The sequence below is a fragment of the Apodemus sylvaticus genome, unplaced genomic scaffold (genome assembly GCF_947179515.1).
Source record: "Apodemus sylvaticus unplaced genomic scaffold, mApoSyl1.1 scaffold_152, whole genome shotgun sequence".
Lineage (NCBI taxonomy): Eukaryota > Metazoa > Chordata > Mammalia > Rodentia > Muridae > Apodemus > Apodemus sylvaticus.
Genome location: NW_026263379.1, coordinates 19,545 through 40,253, shown reverse-complemented (window position 1 = coordinate 40,253; position 20,709 = coordinate 19,545). Strand labels below are relative to the sequence as shown.

The window sequence follows — 20,709 nt, the reverse complement described above, 5'->3', positions numbered from 1 at the left end:
GACACAAGACACAAGCAGACACACTGACACAGGCCCCCAGAGCTCCCTAGACCCTCCCGAGGCAGGCTAGAGTGGCAGGTGGTGGCTGGGTTCTTCCGGGACTCCTCCCACGGAGAGGGAGTGGGCGAGGGCGAGGGGTGGAGTAGCCTTGTCCACCCCCCTCCCTGCCTGTGCAAGGTGGGAGCCAAGTGCGGTGTTGGATCAGGATGGGTGGGACGGATGGGTGTTGGAGGGCATCCTGGGCTTGGTGCAAATGGAGACAGGCTCTCCCCTCCAAACCTCGGCCAGCCAGCTAGCTAGCCAGCCAGCCCTGCAGGGAGGTGCGGTGTGGTGTGGTGTGGTGTGGCGGTGCCCACTCTGAGGGCTCCGGGAGCCAGCGGTGATGGGCAATACAAGCCTCGTCCTATGCGAGGAGGACGAGGGGGGCGGGGTGCTCTCTCCCGAGTGTGGGGTGTGGGTGGGGCTGGACTGCCCTGGGCCCGGGTCTCTGGTCCCCGAGGGGCCGGCTGTGGTCGTGACAGTGACCAAAAGCAAGAGAGGACACGCCGGGGCGGAGTCCAAAAAGCCTACAGCACCCGGTATTCCCAGGCGGTCTCCCATCCAAGTACTAAGCAGGCCCGACCCTGCTTAGCTTCCGAGATCAGACGAGATCGGGCGCGTTCAGGGTGGTATGGCCGTAGACGACGGCCGCCGCTCCGGAAAGCCCCAAGAGCCTGCTGCCGGCGCTCGCCCGCCGCCACTGTCAACGCTGCCCCCCTGCCCGCCCGCCCACCCACCCGACGCCGAGCCCACGCGAGCCCAGGGCCCCGCAGACACACGCACTGTACCGCAGCGCACACCAAGGACCACAGCCACGCACGCACGCACGCCACTCAGCCCGGCCCGAGCCCCACCCACACGCGCCAGCCCTCGCTGCCAGCCTACAACCTCCCCGAACCCCTTCAGCCCTCCTCCGCCCTCCCCATGGAGCACGGGCCCAGACATTGAGTGCCAGACTTGGCCCCACGGAGACCTCTCCTTCTCCTACTCCTCCCCTCCCCTCCACTCCCCTCCCCTCCCCTCCCCGGAGGTTCTTGGACCAGCATCCTCACCCACCCACCCACCCACGCGTGACCTCCTCTTGCCCTGGACGCTCGAGGAGGACGAGGAGGACAGTCCGGCTTCTGGAATCTGGAATCGGGGACGCTGGGCCCCACCTCGCTCACGGCACCGTCCGTCCCTCAGTCCCTCCCCGTGCCCCGGACTGGGACCCTCAGCCTGGACACGCACGGGAATCCGACTGACTGTGGATGGCTGGCATCCCATCCCACCCAGCATCCGCACAGCCACAGCCAGCGGCACAGGCTAGCCCTGGAGCCAGGCACTGTCCGTGCCCTTCCTTTGGAGCGAGCGGGCGCACACACAATACCCACACAGGGGCACCCTGCACCCGACACGAGCAAGGGCTCGCGGGCGCCCCCGGGCGAGAAAGCGCGATGGCCCAGACACGCTACTGATGCACAGAAGTGGGAACTTGACGAACGGTTACACGCGTGCGTGCGCACACACGCACATCCACACGCACTCACAAGCATGATCGCACTGCGCGGACCCGCGCGAGCGCTTCCAGGCCCCAAAGCACACATGCCATCACACATACACACACATATACACACAGCACTCCCACACTAGCCGGCTGGCACACCCACCCCAATCCCCCAGGCACACACACTTGTGTGTACTGGCTGATAAGAGCAAGTATGCAGGAAGGGCCCTCATGCTACACACACACACACACACACACACACACACACACATACAGAGGCGCATTAGCAGAAGGCAGGATGGCCACACACACTCTCACACCCGTCAAACAGTCTCTTGCGTGCTCTCACACCCACACATACCAGCGCATGAACTCACGCACCAGACACAAGACACAAGCAGACACACTGACACAGGCCCCCAGAGCTCCCTAGACCTCCCGAGGCAGGCTAGAGTGGCAGGTGGTGGCTGGGTTCTTCCGGGACTCCTCCCACGGAGAGGGAGTGGGCGAGGGCGAGGGGTGGAGTAGCCTTGTCCACCCCCCTCCCTGCCTGTGCAAGGTGGGAGCCAAGTGCGGTGTTGGATCAGGATGGGTGGGACGGATGGGTGTTGGAGGGCATCCTGGGCTTGGTGCAAATGGAGACAGGCTCTCCCCTCCAAACCTCTGCCAGCCAGCTAGCCAGCCAGCCCTGCAGGGAGGTGCGGTGTGGTGTGGTGTGGTGTGGCGGTGCCCACTCTGAGGGCTCCGGGAGCCAGCGGTGATGGGCAATACAAGCCTCGTCCTATGCGAGGAGGACGAGGGGGGCGGGGTGCTCTCTCCCGAGTGTGGGGTGTGGGTGGGGCTGGACTGCCCTGGGCCCGGGTCTCTGGTCCCCGAGGGGCCGGCTGTGGTCGTGACAGTGACCAAAAGCAAGAGAGGACACGCCGGGGCGGAGTCCAAAAAGCCTACAGCACCCGGTATTCCCAGGCGGTCTCCCATCCAAGTACTAACCAGGCCCGACCCTGCTTAGCTTCCGAGATCAGACGAGATCGGGCGCGTTCAGGGTGGTATGGCCGTAGACGACGGCCGCCGCTCCGGAAAGCCCCAAGAGCCTGCTGCCGGCGCTCGCCCGCCGCCACTGTCAACGCTGCCCCCCTGCCCGCCCGCCCACCCACCCGACGCCGAGCCCACGCGAGCACAGGGCCCCGCAGACACACCCATTGTACCGCAGCCCACACCAAGGACCACAGGCAAGCACGAACGCACGCCACACGGCCCGGCCAGAGCCCCACCCACAAGCGCCAGCCCTCGCTGCCAGCCTACAACCTCCCCGAACCCCTTCAGCCCTCCTCCGCCCGCCCCGATGGAGCACGGACCCAGACAGTGAGTGCCAGCCTTGGCCTCACGGAGATCTCTCCTCCTGCTCCTCCCCTCCCCTCCTCTCCCCTCCGCTCTCATCCCATCCCCTCCCCTCCACTGCCTTCCCCTCCCCTCCTCGAAGGTTCTTGGACCAGCATCCTCACCCACCCACCCACCCACCCGTGACCTCCTCTTGCCCTGGACCCACGATGAGGACGAGGAGGACAGTCCGGCTTCTGGAATCGGGGAAGCTGGGCCCCACCTCGCTCACTGCACCGTCCGTCCCTCCGTCCCTCCGTCCATCCCCGTGCTCCGGACTGGGACCCTCAGCCTGGACACCCACGGGAATCCGACCGACTGTGGATGGCTGGCATCCCATCCCACACAGCATCCGCACAGCCACAGCCAGCGGCACAGGCTAGCGCGGGAGCCAGGCACTGTCCGTGCCCTCCCTTTGGAGCGAGCGGGCGCACACACAATACCCACACAGGGGCACAATGCGCCCGACACAAGCAATGGCTCGCGGGCGCCCCCGGGCGAGATAGCGCGTCCAACCAGACAAGCTACTGATGCACAGAAGTGGGAACTTGAGGACCGGTTACACGCGAGCGTGCGCACACCCGCACATCCACACACACACACTCACAGGCATGATCGAACTGTGCGGGCCCGCGCGAGCGCTTCCAGGCCCCAAAGCATACATGCCATCACACATACACACACATATACACACAGCACTCCCACACTAGCGGGCTGGCACACCCACCCAATCCCCCAGGCACACACACTTGTGTGTACTGGCTGATCAGAGCAAGTATGCAGGAAGGGCCCTCATGCTACACACACACACACACACATACCCCCCCTCCCCCTACCCCCACCCACACACACACACATAGAGAGGCGCATTAGCAGAGGGCAAGATGGCCACACACACTCTCACACCCGTCAAACAGTCTCTTGCGTGCTCTCACACCCACACATACCAGCGCATGAACTAATGCACCAGACACAAGACACAAGCAGACACACTGACACAGGCCCCCACAGCTCCCTAGACCTCCCGAGGCAGGCTAGAGAGGCAGGTGGTGGCTGAGTTCTTCGGGGTCTCCTCCCACGGAGAGGGAGTGGGCGAGGGCGAGGGGTGGAGTAGCCTGGTCCACCCCCCCTCCCTGCCTGTGCAAGGTGGGAGCCAAGTGCGGTGTTGGATCAGGATGGGTGGGACGGGTGGTTGTTGGAGGGCATCCTGGGCTTGGTGCAAATGGAGACAGGCTCTCCCCTCCAAACCTCTGCCAGCTAGCTAGCCAGCCAGCCCTGCAGGGAGGTGCGGTGTGGTGTGGTGTGGCGGTGCCCACTCTGAGGGCTCCGGGAGCCAGCGGTGATGGGCAATACAAGCCTCGTCCTATGCGAGGAGGACGAGGGGGGCGGGGTGCTCTCTCCCGAGTGTGGGGTGTGGGTGGGGCTGGACTGCCCTGGGCCCGGGTCTCTGGTCCCCGAGGGGCCGGCTGTGGTCGTGACAGTGACCAAAAGCAAGAGAAGACACGCCGGGGCGGAGTCCAAAAAGCCTACAGCACCCGGTATTCCCAGGCGGTCTCCCATCCAAGTACTAACCAGGCCCGACCCTGCTTAGCTTCCGAGATCAGAGGAGATCGGGCGCGTTCAGGGTGGTATGGCCGTAGACGACGGCTGCCGCTCCGGAAAGCTCCAAGAGCCTGCTGCCGGGGCTCGCCCGCCGCCACTGTCAACGCTGCCCCCCTGCCCGCCCGCCCACCCACCCGACGCCGAGCCCACGCGAGCCCAGGGCCCCGCAGACACACGCACTGTACCGCAGCGCACACCAAGGACCACAGCCACGCACGCACGCACGCCACTCGGCCCGGCCCGAGCCCCACCCACACGCGCCAGCCCTCGCTGCCAGCCTACAACCTCCCCGAACCCCTTCAGCCCTCCTCCGCCCTCCCCATGGAGCACGGGCCCAGACAGTGAGTGCCAGACTTGGCCCCACGGAGACCTCTCCTTCTCCTACTCCTCCCCTCCCCTCCACTCCCCTCCCCTCCCCTCCCCGGAGGTTCTTGGACCAGCATCCTCACCCACCCACCCACCCACCCACGCGTGACCTCCTCTTGCCCTGGACGCTCGAGGAGGACGAGGAGGACAGTCCGGCTTCTGGAATCTGGAATCGGGGACGCTGGGCCCCACCTCGCTCACTGCACCGTCCGTCCCTCAGTCCCTCCCCATGCCCCGGACTGGGACCCTCAGCCTGGACACACACGGGAATCCGACTGACTGTGGATGGCTGGCATCCCATCCCACCCAGCATCCGCACAGCCACAGCCAGCGGCACAGGCTAGCCCGGGAGCCAGGCACTGTCCGTGCCCTCCCTTTGGAGCGAGCGGGCGCACACACAATACCCACACAGGGGCACAATGCGCCCGACACAAGCAATGGCTCTCGGGCACCCCCGGGCGAGAAAGCTCGATGGCCCAGACACGCTACTGATGCACAGAAGTGGGAACTTGACGACCGGATACACGCGTGCGTGCGCACACACGCACATCCACACGCACTCACAAGCATGATCGCACTGCGCGGACCCGCGCGAGCGCTTCCAGGCCCCAAAGCACACATGCCATCACACATACACACACATATACACACAGCACTCCCACACTAGCGGGCTGGCACACCCACCCAATCCCCCAGGCACACACACTTGTGTGTACTGGCTGATAAGAGCAAGTATGCAGGAAGGGCCCTCATGCTACACACACACACACACACACACACATACAGAGGCGCATTAGCAGAAGGTAGGATGGCCACACACACTCTCACACCCGTCAAACAGTCTCTTGCGTGCTCTCACACCCACGCATACCAGCGCATGAACTCACGCACCAGACACAAGACACAAGCAGACACACTGACACAGGCCCCCACAGCTCCCTAGTCCTCCCGAGGCAGGCTAGAGAGGCAGGTGGTGGCTGGGTTCTTCCGGGACTCCTCCCACGGAGAGGGAGTGGGCGAGGGCGAGGGGTGGAGTAGCCTGGTCCACCCCCCCTCCCTGCCTGTGCAAGGTGGGAGGCAAGTGCGGTGTTGGATCAGGATGGGTGGGACGGATGGGTGTTGGAGGCCATCCTGGGCTTGGTGCAAATGGAGACAGGCTCTCCCCTCCAAACCTCTGCCACCTAGCTAGCCAGCCAGCCCTGCAGGGAGGTGCGGTGTGGTGTGGTGTGGCGGTGCCCACTCTGAGGGCTCCCGGAGCCAGCGGTGATGGGCAATACAAGCCTCGTCCTATGCGAGGAGGACGAGGGGGGCGTGGTGCTCTCTCCCGAGTGTGGGGTGTGGGTGGGGCTGGACTGCCCTGGGCCCGGGTCTCTGGTCCCCGAGGGGCCGGCTGTGGTCGTGACAGTGACCAAAAGCAAGAGAGGACACGCCGCTGGGGCGGAGTCCAAAAAGCCTACAGCACCCGGTATTCCCAGGCGGTCTCCCATCCAAGTACTAACCAGGCCGGACCCTGCTTAGCTTCCGAGATCAGACGAGATCGGGCGCGTTCAGGGTAGTATGGCCATAGACGACCCAGCCGCTCCGGAAAGCCCCAAGAGCCTAATGCCGGCGCTCGCCCGCCGCCACTGTCAACGCTGCCCCCCTGCCCGCCCGCCCACCCACCCGACGCCGAGCCCACGCGAGCCCAGGGCCCCGCAGACACACGCACTGTACCGCAGCGCACACCAAGGACCACAGCCACGCACGCACGCATGCCACTCGGCCGGGCCCGAGCCCCACCCACACGCGCCAGCCCTCGCTGCCAGCCTACAACCTCCCCGAACCCCTTCAGCCCTCCTCCGCCCTCCCCATGGAGCACGGGCCCAGACAGTGAGTGCCAGACTTGGCCCCACGGAGACCTCTCCTTCTCCTACTCCTCCCCTCCCCTCCACTCCCCTCCCCTCCCCTCCCCGGAGGTTCTTGGACCAGCATCCTCACCCACCCACCTACCCACCCACGCGTGACCTCCTCTTGCCCTGGACGCTCGAGGAGGACGAGGAGGACAGTCCGGCTTCTGGAATCTGGAATCGGGGACGCTTGGCCCCACCTCGCTCACTGCACTGTCCGTCCCTCAGTCCCTCCCCTTGCCCCGGACTGGGACCCTCAGCCTGGACACACACGGGAATCCGACTGACTGTGGATGGCTGGCATCCCATCCCACCCAGCATCCGCACAGCCACAGCCAGCGGCACAGGCTAGCCCGGGAGCCAGGCACTGTCCGTGCCCTCCCTTTGGAGCGAGCGGGCGCACACACAATACCCACACAGGGGCATAATGCGCCCGACACAAGCAATGGCTCTCGGGCGCCCCCGGGCGAGAAAGCTCGATGGCCCAGACACGCTACTGATGCACAGAAGTGGGAATTTGACGACCGGTTACAGGCGTGCGTGCGCACACACGCACATCCACACGCACTCACAAGCATGATCGCACTGCACGGACCCGCGCGAGCGCTTCCAGGCCCCAAAGCACACATGCCATCACACATACACACACATATACACACAGCACTCCCACACTAGCGGGCTGGCACACCCACCCAATCCCCCAGGCACACACACTTGTGTGTACTGGCTGATAAGAGCAAGTATGCAGGAAGGGCCCTCATGCTACACACACACACACACACACACATACAGAGGCGCATTAGCAGAAGGCAGGATGGCCACACACACTCTCACACCCGTCAAACAGTCTCTTGCGTGCTCTCACACCCACACATACCAGCGCATGAACTCACGCACCAGACACAAGACACAAGCAGACACACTGACACAGGCCCCCACAGCTCCCTAGACCTCCCGAGGCAGGCTAGAGTGGCAGGTGGTGGCTGGGTTCTTCCGGGACTCCTCCCACGGAGAGGGAGTGGGCGAGGGCGAGGGGTGGAGTAGCCTTGTCCACCCCCCTCCCTGCCTGTGCAAGGTGGGAGCCAAGTGCGGTGTTGGATCAGGATGGGTGGGACGGATGGGTGTTGGAGGCCATCCTGGGCTTGGTGCAAATGGAGACAGGCTCTCCCCTCCATACCTCTGCCACCTAGCTAGCCAGCCAGGCCTGCAGGGAGGTGCGGTGTGGTGTGGTGTGGCGGTGCCCACTCTGAGGGCTCCCGGAGCCAGCGGTGATGGGCAATACAAGCCTCGTCCTATGCGAGGAGGACGAGGGGGGCGTGGTGCTCTCTCCCGAGTGTGGGGTGTGGGTGGGGCTGGACTGCCCTGGGCCCGGGTCTCTGGTCCCCGAGGGGCCGGCTGTGGTCGTGACAGTGACCAAAAGCAAGAGAGGACACGCCGGGGCGGAGTCCAAAAAGCCTACAGCACCCGGTATTCCCAGGCGGTCTCCCATCCAAGTACTAACCAGGCCCGACCCTGCTTAGCTTCCAAGATCAGACGAGATCGGGCGCGTTCAGGGTGGTATGGCCGTAGACGACCGCCACCGCTCCGGAAAGCCCCAAGAGCCTGCTGCCGGCGCTCGCCCGCCGCCACTGTGAACACTGCCCCCCTGCCCGCCCGCCCACCCACCCGACGCCGAGCCCACGCGAGCCCAGGGCCCCGCAGACACACGCACTGTACCGCAGCGCACACCAAGGACCACAGCCACGCACGCACGCATGCCACTCAGCCCGGCCCGAGCCCCACCCACACGCGCCAGCCCTCGCTGCCAGCCTACAACCTCCCCGAACCCCTTCAGCCCTCCTGCGCCCTCCCCATGGAGCACGGGCCCAGACAGTGAGTGCCAGACTTGGCCCCACGGAGACCTCTCCTTCTCCTACTCCTCCCCTCCCCTCCACTCCCCTCCCCTCCCCTCCCCGGAGGTTCTTGGACCAGCATCCTCACCCACCCACCCACCCACGCGTGACCTCCTCTTGCCCTGGACGCTCGAGGAGGACGAGGAGGACAGTCCGGCTTCTGGAATCTGGAATCGGGGACGCTGGGCCCCACCTCGCTCACGGCACCGTCCGTCCCTCAGTCCCTCCCCGTGCCCCGGACTGGGACCCTCAGCCTGGACACGCACGGAAATCCGACTGACTGTGGATGGCTGGCATCCCATCCCACCCAGCATCCGCACAGCCACAGCCAGCGGCACAGGCTAGCCCTGGAGCCAGGCACTGTCCGTGCCCTCCCTTTGGAGCGAGCGGGCGCACACACAATACCCACACAGGGGCACCCTGCGCCCGACACGAGCAAGGGCTCGCGGGCGCCCCCGGGCGAGAAAGCGCGATGGCCCAGACACGCTACTGATGCACAGAAGTGGGAACTTGACGAACGGTTACACGCATGCGTGCGCACACACGCACATCCACACGCACTCACAAGCATGATCGCACTGCGCGGACCCGCGCGAGCGCTTCCAGGCCCCAAAGCACACATGCCATCACACATACACACACATATACACACAGCACTCCCACACTAGCCGGCTGGCACACCCACCCAATCCCCCAGGCACACACACTTGTGTGTACTGGCTGATAAGAGCAAGTATGCAGGAAGGGCCCTCATGCTACACACACACACACACACACACACACACACATACAGAGGCGCATTAGCAGAAGGCAGGATGGCCACACACACTCTCACACCCGTCAAACAGTCTCTTGCGTGCTCTCACACCCACACATACCAGCGCATGAACTCACGCACCAGACACAAGACACAAGCAGACACACTGACACAGGCCCCCAGAGCTCCCTAGACCTCCCGAGGCAGGCTAGAGTGGCAGGTGGTGGCTGGGTTCTTCCGGGACTCCTCCCACGGAGAGGGAGTGGGCGAGGGCGAGGGGTGGAGTAGCCTTGTCCACCCCCCTCCCTGCCTGTGCAAGGTGGGAGCCAAGTGCGGTGTTGGATCAGGATGGGTGGGACGGATGGGTGTTGGAGGGCATCCTGGGCTTGGTGCAAATGGAGACAGGCTCTCCCCTCCAAACCTCTGCCAGCCAGCTAGCTAGCCAGCCAGCCCTGCAGGGAGGTGCGGTGTGGTGTGGTGTGGTGTGGCGGTGCCCACTCTGAGGGCTCCGGGAGCCAGCAGTGATGGGCAATACAAGCCTCGTCCTATGCGAGGAGGACGAGGGGGGCGGGGTGCTCTCTCCCGAGTGTGGGGTGTGGGTGGGGCTGGACTGCCCTGGGCCCGGGTCTCTGGTCCCCGAGGGGCCGGCTGTGGTCGTGACAGTGACCAAAAGCAAGAGAGGACACGCCGGGGCGGAGTCCAAAAAGCCTACAGCACCCAGTATTCCCAGGCGGTCTCCCATCCAAGTACTAACCAGGCCCGACCCTGCTTAGCTTCCGAGATCAGACGAGATCGGGCGCGTTCAGGGTGGTATGGCCGTAGACGACGGCCGCCGCTCCGGAAAGCCCCAAGAGCCTGCTGCCGGCGTTCGCCCGCCGCCACTGTCAACGCTGCCCCCCTGCCCGCCCGCCCACCCACCCGACGCCGAGCCCACGCGAGCACAGGGCCCCGCAGACACACGCACTGTACCGCAGCGCACACCAAGGACCACAGCCACGCACGCACGCACGCCACTCGGCCCGGCCCGAGCCCCACCCACACGCGCCAGCCCTCGCTGCCAGCCTACAACCTCCCCGAACCCCTTCAGCCCTCCTGCGCCCTCCCCATGGAGCACGGGCCCAGACAGTGAGTGCCAGACTTGGCCCCACGGAGACCTCTCCTTCTCCTACTCCTCCCCTCCCCTCCACTCCCCTCCCCTCCCCTCCCCGGAGGTTCTTGGACCAGCATCCTCACCCACCCACCCACCCACGCGTGACCTCCTCTTGCCCTGGACGCTCGAGGAGGACGAGGAGGACAGTCCGGCTTCTGGAATCTGGAATCGGGGACGCTGGGCCCCACCTCGCTCACGGCACCGTCCGTCCCTCAGTCCCTCCCCGTGCCCCGGACTGGGACCCTCAGCCTGGACACGCACGGAAATCCGACTGACTGTGGATGGCTGGCATCCCATCCCACCCAGCATCCGCACAGCCACAGCCAGCGGCACAGGCTAGCCCTGGAGCCAGGCACTGTCCGTGCCCTCCCTTTGGAGCGAGCGGGCGCACACACAATACCCACACAGGGGCACCCTGCGCCCGACACGAGCAAGGGCTCGCGGGCGCCCCCGGGCGAGAAAGCGCGATGGCCCAGACGCGCTACTGATCCACAGAAGTGGGAACTTGACGAACGGTTACACGCGTGCGTGCGCACACACGCACATCCACACGCACTCACAAGCATGATCGCACTGCGCGGACCCGCGCGAGCGCTTCCAGGCCCCAAAGCACACATGCCATCACACATACACACACATATACACACAGCACTCCCACACTAGCGGGCTGGCACACCCACCCAATCCCCCAGGCACACACACTTGTGTGTACTGGCTGATAAGAGCAAGTATGCAGGAAGGGCCCTCATGCTACACACACACACACACACACACACACACACACACACATACAGAGGCGCATTAGCAGAAGGCAGGATGGCCACACACACTCTCACACCCGTCAAACAGTCTCTTGCGTGCTCTCACACCCACACATACCAGCGCATGAACCCACGCACCAGACACAAGACACAAGCAGACACACTGACACAGGCCCCCAGAGCTCCCTAGACCTCCCGAGGCAGGCTAGAGTGGCAGGTGGTGGCTGGGTTCTTCCGGGACTCCTCCCACGGAGAGGGAGTGGGCGAGGGCGAGGGATGGAGTAGCCTTGTCCACCCCCCTCCCTGCCTGTGCAAGGTGGGAGCCAAGTGCGGTGTTGGATCAGGATGGGTGGGACGGATGGGTGTTGGAGGGCATCCTGGGCGTGGTGCAAATGGAGACAGGCTCTCCCCTCCAAACCTCTGCCAGCTAGCTAGCCAGCCAGCCCTGCAGGGAGGTGCGGTGTGGTGTGGTGTGGTGTGGTGTGGTGTGGTGTGGTGTGGTGTGGTGTGGCGGTGCCCACTCTGAGGGCTCCGGGAGCCAGCGGTGATGGGCAATACAAGCCTCGTCCTATGCGAGGAGGACGAGGGGGGCGGGGTGCTCTCTCCCGAGTGTGGGGTGTGGGTGGGGCTGGACTGCCCTGGGCCCGGGTCTCTGGTCCCCGAGGGGCCGGCTGTGGTCCTGACAGTGACCAAAAGCAAGAGAGGACACGCCGGGGCGGAGTCCAAAAAGCCTACAGCACCCGGTATTCCCAGGCGGTCTCCCATCCAAGTACTAACCAGGCCCGACCCTGCTTAGCTTCCGAGATCAGACGAGATCGGGCGCGTTCAGGGTGGTATGGCCGTAGACGACGGCCGCCGCTCCGGAAAGCCCCAAGAGCCTGCTGCCGGCGCTCGCCCGCCGCCACTGTCAACGCTGCCCCCCTGCCCGCCCGCCCACCCACCCACCCGACGCCGAGCCCACGCGAGCCCAGGGCCCCGCAGACACACGCACTGTACCGCAGCGCACACCAAGGACCACAGCCACGCACGCACGCACGCACGCACGCCACTCGGCCCGGCCCGAGCCCCACCCACACGCGCCAGCCCTCGCTGCCAGCCTACAACCTCCCCGAACCCCTTCAGCCCTCCTCCGCCCTCCCCATGGAGCACGGGCCCAGACAGTGAGTGCCAGACTTGGCCCCACGGAGACCTCTCCTTCTCCTACTCCTCCCCTCCCCTCCACTCCCCTCCCCTCCCCTCCCCGGAGGTTCTTGGACCAGCATCCTCACCCACCCACCCACCCACCCACCCACCCACGCGTGACCTCCTCTTGCCCTGGACGCTCGAGGAGGACGAGGAGGACAGTCCGGCTTCTGGAATCTGGAATCGGGGACGCTGGGCCCCACCTCGCTCACGGCACCATCCGACCCTCAGTCCCTCCCTGTGCCCCGGACTGGGACCCTCAGCCTGGACACGCACGGGAATCCGACTGACTGTGGATGGCTGGCATCCCATCCCACCCAGCATCCGCACAGCCACAGCCAGCGGCACAGGCTAGCCCTGGAGCCAGGCACTGTCCGTGCCCTCCCTTTGGAGCGAGCGGGCGCACACACAATACCCACACAGGGGCACCCTGCGCCAGACACGAGCAAGGGCTCGCGGGCGCCCCCCGGGCGAGAAAGCGCGATGGCCCAGACGCGCTACTGATCCACAGAAGTGGAAACTTGACGAACGGTTACACGCGTGCGTGCGCACACACGCACATCCACACGCACTCACAAGCATGATCGCACTGCGCGGACCCGCGCGAGCGCTTCCAGGCCCCAAAGCACACATGCCATCACACATACACACACATATACACACAGCACTCCCACACTAGCGGGCTGGCACACCCACCCAATCCCCCAGGCACACACACTTGTGTGTACTGGCTGATAAGAGCAAGTATGCAGGAAGGGCCCTCATGCTACACACACACACACACACACACACATACAGAGGCGCATTAGCAGAAGGCAGGATGGCCACACACACTCTCACACCCGTCAAACAGTCTCTTGCGTGCTCTCACACCCACACATACCAGCGCATGAACTCACGCACCAGACACAAGACACAAGCAGAAACACTGACACAGGCCCCCAGAGCTCCCTAGACCTCCCGAGGCAGGCTAGAGTGGCAGGTGGTGGCTGGGTTCTTCCGGGACTCCTCCCACGGAGAGGGAGTGGGCGAGGGCGAGGGGTGGAGTAGCCTTGTCCACCCCCCTCCCTGCCTGTGCAAGGTGGGAGCCAAGTGCGGTGTTGGATCAGGATGGGTGGGACGGATGGGTGTTGGAGGGCATCCTGGGCTTGGTGCAAATGGAGACAGGCTCTCCCCTCCAAACCTCTGCCAGCTAGCTAGCCAGCCAGCCCTGCAGGGAGGTGCGGTGTGGTGTGGTGTGGTGTGGTGTGGTGTGGCGGTGCCCACTCTGAGGGCTCCGGGAGCCAGCGGTGATGGGCAATACAAGCCTCGTCCTATGCGAGGAGGACGAGGGGGGCGGGGTGCTCTCTCCCGAGTGTGGGGTGTGGGTGGGGATGGACTGCCCTGGGCCCGGGTCTCTGGTCCCCGAGGGGCCGGCTGTGGTCCTGATAGTGACCAAAAGCAAGAGAGGACACGCCGGGGCGGAGTCCAAAAAGCCTCCAGCACCCGGTATTCCCAGGCGGTCTCCCATCCAAGTACTAACCAGGCCCGACCCTGCTTAGCTTCCGAGATCAGACGAGATCCGGCGCGTTCAGGGTGGTATGGCCGTAGACGACGGCCGCCGCTCCGGAAAGCCCCAAGAGCCTGCTGCCGGCGCTCGCCCGCCGCCACTGTCAACGCTGCCCCCCTGCCCGCCCGCCCACCCACCCACCCGACGCCGAGCCCACGCGAGCCCAGGGCCCCGCAGACACACGCACTGTACCGCAGCGCACACCAAGGACCACAGCCACGCACGCACGCACGCACGCCACTCGGCCCGGCCCGAGCCCCACCCACACGCGCCAGCCCTCGCTGCCAGCCTACAACCTCCCCTAACCCCTTCAGCCCTCCTCCGCCCTCCCCATGGAGCACGGGCCCAGACAGTGAGTGCCAGACTTGGCCCCACGGAGACCTCTCCTTCTCCTACTCCTCCCCTCCCCTCCACTCCCCTCCCCTCCCCTCCCCGGAGGTTCTTGGACCAGCATCCTCACCCACCCACCCACCCACCCACCCACCCACGCGTGACCTCCTCTTGCCCTGGACGCTCGAGGAGGACGAGGAGGACAGTCCGGCTTCTGGAATCTGGAATCGGGGACGCTGGGCCCCACCTCGCTCACGGCACCGTCCGTCCCTCAGTCCCTCCCCGTGCCCCGGACTGGGACCCTCAGCCTGGACACGCACGGGAATCCGACTGACTGTGGATGGCTGGCATCCCATCCCACCCAGCATCCGCACAGCCACAGCCAGCGGCACAGGCTAGCCCTGGAGCCAGGCACTGTCCGTGCCCTCCCTTTGGAGCGAGCGGGCGCACACACAATACCCACACAGGGGCACCCTGCGCCCGACACGAGCAAGGGCTCGCGGGCGCCCCCGGGCGAGAAAGCGCGATGGCCCAGACGCGCTACTGATCCACAGAAGTGGGAACTTGACGAACGGTTACACGCGTGCGTGCGCACACACGCACATCCACACGCACTCACAAGCATGATCGCACTGCGCGGACCCGCGCGAGCGCTTCCAGGCCCCAAAGCACACATGCCATCACACATACACACACATATACACACAGCACTCCCACACTAGCGGGCTGGCACACCCACCCAATCCCCCAGGCACACACACTTGTGTGTACTGGCTGATAAGAGCAAGTATGCAGGAAGGGCCCTCATGCTACACACACACACACACACACACACACACACACACATACAGAGGCGCATTAGCAGAAGGCAGGATGGCCACACACACTCTCACACCCGTCAAACAGTCTCTTGCGTGCTCTCACACCCACACATACCAGCGCATGAACCCACGCACCAGACACAAGACACAAGCAGACACACTGACACAGGCCCCCAGAGCTCCCTAGACCTCCCGAGGCAGGCTAGAGTGGCAGGTGGTGGCTGGGTTCTTCCGGGACTCCTCCCACGGAGAGGGAGTGGGCGAGGGCGAGGGATGGAGTAGCCTTGTCCACCCCCCTCCCTGCCTGTGCAAGGTGGGAGCCAAGTGCGGTGTTGTATCAGGATGGGTGGGACGGATGGGTGTTGGAGGGCATCCTGGGCGTGGTGCAAATGGAGACAGGCTCTCCCCTCCAAACCTCTGCCAGCTAGCTAGCCAGCCAGCCCTGCAGGGAGGTGCGGTGTGGTGTGGTGTGGTGTGGTGTGGTGTGGTGTGGTGTGGTGTGGTGTGGCGGTGCCCACTCTGAGGGCTCCGGGAGCCAGCGGTGATGGGCAATACAAGCCTCGTCCTATGCGAGGAGGACGAGGGGGGCGGGGTGCTCTCTCCCGAGTGTGGGGTGTGGGTGGGGCTGGACTGCCCTGGGCCCGGGTCTCTGGTCCCCGAGGGGCCGGCTGTGGTCCTGACAGTGACCAAAAGCAAGAGAGGACACGCCGGGGCGGAGTCCAAAAAGCCTACAGCACCCGGTATTCCCAGGCGGTCTCCCATCCAAGTACTAACCAGGCCCGACCCTGCTTAGCTTCCGAGATCAGACGAGATCGGGCGCGTTCAGGGTGGTATGGCCGTAGACGACGGCCGCCGCTCCGGAAAGCCCCAAGAGCCTGCTGCCGGCGCTCGCCCGCCGCCACTGTCAATGCTGCCCCCCTGCCCGCCCGCCCACCCACCCACCCGACGCCGAGCCCACGCGAGCCCAGGGCCCCGCAGACACACGCACTGTACCGCAGCGCACACCAAGGACCACAGCCACGCACGCACGCACGCACGCCACTCGGCCCGGCCCGAGCCCCACCCACACGCGCCAGCCCTCGCTGCCAGCCTACAACCTCCCCGAACCCCTTCAGCCCTCCTCCGCCCTCCCCATGGAGCACGGGCCCAGACAGTGAGTGCCAGACTTGGCCCCACGGAGACCTCTCCTTCTCCTACTCCTCCCCTCCCCTCCACTCCCCTCCCCTCCCCTCCCCGGAGGTTCTTGGACCAGCATCCTCACCCACCCACCCACCCACCCACCCACGCGTGACCTCCTCTTGCCCTGGACGCTCGAGGAGGACGAGGAGGACAGTCCGGCTTCTGGAATCTGGAATCGGGGACGCTGGGCCCCACCTCGCTCACGGCACCGTCCGTCCCTCAGTCCCTCCCCGTGCCCCGGACTGGGACCCTCAGCCTGGACACGCACGGGAATCCGACTGACTGTGGATGGCTGGCATCCCATCCCACCCAGCATCCGCACAGCCACAGCCAGCGGCACAGGCTAGCCCTGGAGCCAGGCACTGTCCGTGCCCTCCCTTTGGAGCGAGCGGGCGCACACACAATACCCACACAGGGGCACCCTGCGCCCGACACGAGCAAGGGCTCGCGGGCGCCCCCGGGCGAGAAAGCGCGATGGCCCAGACGCGCTACTGATCCACAGAAGTGGGAACTTGACGAACGGTTACACGCGTGCGTGCGCACACACGCACATCCACACGCACTCACAAGCATGATCGCACTGCGCGGACCCGCGCGAGCGCTTCCAGGCCCCAAAGCACACATGCCATCACACATACACACACATATACACACAGCACTCCCACACTAGCGGGCTGGCACACCCACCCAATCCCCCAGGCACACACACTTGTGTGTACTGGCTGATAAGAGCAAGTATGCAGGAAGGGCCCTCATGCTACACACACACACACACACACACACACACACATACAGAGGCGCATTAGCAGAAGGCAGGATGGCCACACACACTCTCACACCCGTCAAACAGTCTCTTGCGTGCTCTCACACCCACACATACCAGCGCATGAACCCACGCACCAGACACAAGACACAAGCAGACACACTGACACAGGCCCCCAGAGCTCCCTAGACCTCCCGAGGCAGGCTAGAGTGGCAGGTGGTGGCTGGGTTCTTCCGGGACTCCTCCCACGGAGAGGGAGTGGGCGAGGGCGAGGGATGGAGTAGCCTTGTCCACCCCCCTCCCTGCCTGTGCAAGGTGGGAGCCAAGTGCGGTGTTGGATCAGGATGGGTGGGACGGATGGGTGTTGGAGTGCATCCTGGGCGTGGTGCAAATGGAGACAGGCTCTCCCCTCCAAACCTCTGCCAGCTAGCTAGCCAGCCAGCCCTGCAGGGAGGTGCGGTGTGGTGTGGTGTGGTGTGGTGTGGTGTGGTGTGGTGTGGCGGTGCCCACTCTGAGGGCTCCGGGAGCCAGCGGTGATGGGCAATACAAGCCTCGTCCTATGCGAGGAGGACGAGGGGGGCGGGGTGCTCTCTCCCGAGTGTGGGGTGTGGGTGGGGATGGACTGCCCTGGGCCCGGGTCTCTGGTCCCCGAGGGGCCGGCTGTGGTCCTGACAGTGACCAAAAGCAAGAGAGGACACGCCGGGGCGGAGTCCAAAAAGCCTACAGCACCCGGTATTCCCAGGCGGTCTCCCATCCAAGTACTAACCAGGCCCGACCCTGCTTAGCTTCCGAAATCAGACGAGATCGGGCGCGTTCAGGGTGGTATGGCCGTAGACGACGGCCGCCGCTCCGGAAAGCCCCAAGAGCCTGCTGCCGGCGCTCGCCCGCCGCCACTGTCAACGCTGCCCCCCTGCCCGCCCGCCCACCCACCCACCCGACGCCGAGCCCACGCGAGCCCAGGGCCCCGCAGACACACGCACTGTACCGCAGCGCACACCAAGGACCACAGCCACGCACGCACGCACGCACGCCACTCGGCCCGGCCCGAGCCCCACCCACACGCGCCAGCCCTCGCTGCCAGCCTACAACCTCCCCGAACCCCTTCAGCCCTCCTCCGCCCTCCCCATGGAGCACGGGCCCAGACAGTGAGTGCCAGACTTGGCCCCACGGAGACCTCTCCTTCTCCTACTCCTCCCCTCCCCTCCACTCCCCTCCCCTCCCCTCCCCGGAGGTTCTTGGACCAGCATCCTCACCCACCCACCCACCCACCCACCCACCCACGCGTGACCTCCTCTTGCCCTGGACGCTCGAGGAGGACGAGGAGGACAGTCCGGCTTCTGGAATCTGGAATCGGGGACGCTGGGCCCCACCTCGCTCACGGCACCGTCCGTCCCTCAGTCCCTCCCCGTGCCCCGGACTGGGACCCTCAGCCTGGACACGCACGGGAATCCGACTGACTGTGGATGGCTGGCATCCCATCCCACCCAGCATCCGCACAGCCACAGCCAGCGGCACAGGCTAGCCCTGGAGCCAGGCACTGTCCGTGCCCTCCCTTTGGAGCGAGCGGGCGCACACACAATACCCACACAGGGGCACCCTGCGCCCGACACGAGCAAGGGCTCGCGGGCGCCCCCGGGCGAGAAAGCGCGATGGCCCAGACGCGCTACTGATCCACAGAAGTGGGAACTTGACGAACGGTTACACGCGTGCGTGCGCACACACGCACATCCACACGCACTCACAAGCATGATCGCACTGCGCGGACCCGCGCGAGCGCTTCCAGGCCCCAAAGCACACATGCCATCACACATACACACACATATACACACAGCACTCCCACACTAGCGGGCTGGCACACCCACCCAATCCCCCAGGCACACACACTTGTGTGTACTGGCTGATAAGAGCAAGTATGCAGGAAGGGCCCTCATGCTACACACACACACACACACACACACACACACACACACATACAGAGGCGCATTAGCAGAAGGCAGGATGGCCACACACACTCTCACACCCGTCAAACAGTCTCTTGCGTGCTCTCACACCCACACATACCAGCGCATGAACCCACGCACCAGACACAAGACACAAGCAGACACACTGACACAGGCCCCCAGAGCTCCCTAGACCTCCCGAGGCAGGCTAGAGTGGCAGGTGGTGGCTGGGTTCTTCCGGGACTCCTCCCACGGAGAGGGAGTGGGCGAGGGCGAGGGATGGAGTAGCCTTGTCCACCCCCCTCCCTGCCTGTGCAAGGTGGGAGCCAAGTGCGGTGTTGGATCAGGATGGGTGGGACGGATGGGTGTTGGAGGGCATCCTGGGCGTGGTGCAAATGGAGACAGGCTCTCCCCTCCAAACCTCTGCCAGCTAGCTAGCCAGCCAGCCCTGCAGGGAGGTGCGGTGTGGTGTGGTGTGGTGTGGTGTGGTGTGGTGTGGTGTGGTGTGGCGGTGCCCACTCTGAGGGCTCCGGGAGCCAGCGGTGATGGGCAATACAAGCCTCGTCCTATGCGAGGAGGACGAGGGGGGCGGGGTGCTCTCTCCCGAGTGTGGGGTGTGGGTGGGGCTGGACTGCCCTGGGCCCGGGTCTCTGGTCCCCGAGGGGCCGGCTGTGGTCCTGACAGTGACCAAAAGCAAGAGAGGACACGCCGGGGCGGAGTCCAAAAAGCCTACAGCACCCGGTATTCCCAGGCGGTCTCCCATCCAAGTACTAACCAGGCCCGACCCTGCTTAGCTTCCGAGATCAGACGAGATCGGGCGCGTTCAGGGTGGTATGGCCGTAGACGACGGCTGCCGCTCCGGAAAGCCCCAAGAGCCTGCTGCCGGCGCTCGCCCGCCGCCACTGTCAACGCTGCCCCCCTGCCCGCCCGCCCACCCACCCACCCGACGCCGAGCCCACGCGAGCCCAGGGCCCCGCAGACACACGCACTGTACCGCAGCGCACACCAAGGACCACAGCCACGCACGCACGCACGCACGCACGCCACTCGGCCCGGCCCGAGCCCCACCCACACGCGCCAGCCCTCGCTGCCAGCCTACAACCTCCCCGAACCCCTTCAGCCCTCCTCCGCCCTCCCCATGGAGCACGGGCCCAGACAGTGAGTGCCAGACTTGGCCCCACGGAGACCTCTCCTTCTCCTACTCCTCCCCTCCCCTCCACTCCCCTCCCCTCCCCTCCCCGGAGGTTCTTGGACCAGCATCCTCACCCACCCACCCACCCACCCACCCACGCGTGACCTCCTCTTGCCCTGGACGCTCGAGGAGGACGAGGAGGACAGTCCGGCTTCTGGAATCTGGAATCGGGGACGCTGGGCCCCACCTCGCTCACGGCACCATCCGACCCTCAGTCCCTCCCTGTGCCCCGGACTGGGACCCTCAGCCTGGACACGCACGGGAATCCGACTGACTGTGGATGGCTGGCATCCCATCCCACCCAGCATCCGCACAGCCACAGCCAGCGGCACAGGCTAGCCCTGGAGCCAGGCACTGTCCGTGCCCTCCCTTTGGAGCGAGCGGGCGCACACACAATACCCACACAGGGGCACCCTGCGCCAGACACGAGCAAGGGC

The 20,709-nt window shown here is 65.5% G+C and overlaps 11 non-coding genes across 11 annotated transcripts; all 11 read right to left on the bottom strand.

Annotated features, from left to right (window-relative positions):
- Positions 1–563: 563 nt before the first annotated feature.
- On the bottom strand, positions 564–682 carry LOC127676231 (5S ribosomal RNA). Its single transcript, XR_007975744.1, has one exon. It is a non-coding gene; the product is annotated as a 5S ribosomal RNA (ribosomal RNA).
- Positions 683–2,466: 1,784 nt separating this feature from the next.
- Positions 2,467–2,585, bottom strand: LOC127676202 (5S ribosomal RNA). The gene has a single exon (XR_007975716.1). It is a non-coding gene; the product is annotated as a 5S ribosomal RNA (ribosomal RNA).
- A 1,840-nt stretch (positions 2,586–4,425) lies between these two features.
- On the bottom strand, positions 4,426–4,544 carry LOC127676221 (5S ribosomal RNA). Its single transcript, XR_007975735.1, has one exon. It is a non-coding gene; the product is annotated as a 5S ribosomal RNA (ribosomal RNA).
- A 1,776-nt stretch (positions 4,545–6,320) lies between these two features.
- LOC127676234 (5S ribosomal RNA) lies at positions 6,321–6,439 on the bottom strand. The gene has a single exon (XR_007975747.1). It is a non-coding gene; the product is annotated as a 5S ribosomal RNA (ribosomal RNA).
- A 1,769-nt stretch (positions 6,440–8,208) lies between these two features.
- Positions 8,209–8,327, bottom strand: LOC127676229 (5S ribosomal RNA). The gene has a single exon (XR_007975742.1). It is a non-coding gene; the product is annotated as a 5S ribosomal RNA (ribosomal RNA).
- Positions 8,328–10,110: 1,783 nt separating this feature from the next.
- Positions 10,111–10,229, bottom strand: LOC127676222 (5S ribosomal RNA). The gene has a single exon (XR_007975736.1). It is a non-coding gene; the product is annotated as a 5S ribosomal RNA (ribosomal RNA).
- A 1,815-nt stretch (positions 10,230–12,044) lies between these two features.
- LOC127676201 (5S ribosomal RNA) lies at positions 12,045–12,163 on the bottom strand. The gene has a single exon (XR_007975715.1). It is a non-coding gene; the product is annotated as a 5S ribosomal RNA (ribosomal RNA).
- Positions 12,164–13,971: 1,808 nt separating this feature from the next.
- On the bottom strand, positions 13,972–14,090 carry LOC127676237 (5S ribosomal RNA). Its single transcript, XR_007975750.1, has one exon. It is a non-coding gene; the product is annotated as a 5S ribosomal RNA (ribosomal RNA).
- A 1,833-nt stretch (positions 14,091–15,923) lies between these two features.
- On the bottom strand, positions 15,924–16,042 carry LOC127676200 (5S ribosomal RNA). Its single transcript, XR_007975714.1, has one exon. It is a non-coding gene; the product is annotated as a 5S ribosomal RNA (ribosomal RNA).
- Positions 16,043–17,857: 1,815 nt separating this feature from the next.
- LOC127676230 (5S ribosomal RNA) lies at positions 17,858–17,976 on the bottom strand. Its single transcript, XR_007975743.1, has one exon. It is a non-coding gene; the product is annotated as a 5S ribosomal RNA (ribosomal RNA).
- A 1,830-nt stretch (positions 17,977–19,806) lies between these two features.
- On the bottom strand, positions 19,807–19,925 carry LOC127676199 (5S ribosomal RNA). Its single transcript, XR_007975713.1, has one exon. It is a non-coding gene; the product is annotated as a 5S ribosomal RNA (ribosomal RNA).
- Positions 19,926–20,709: the final 784 nt, after the last annotated feature.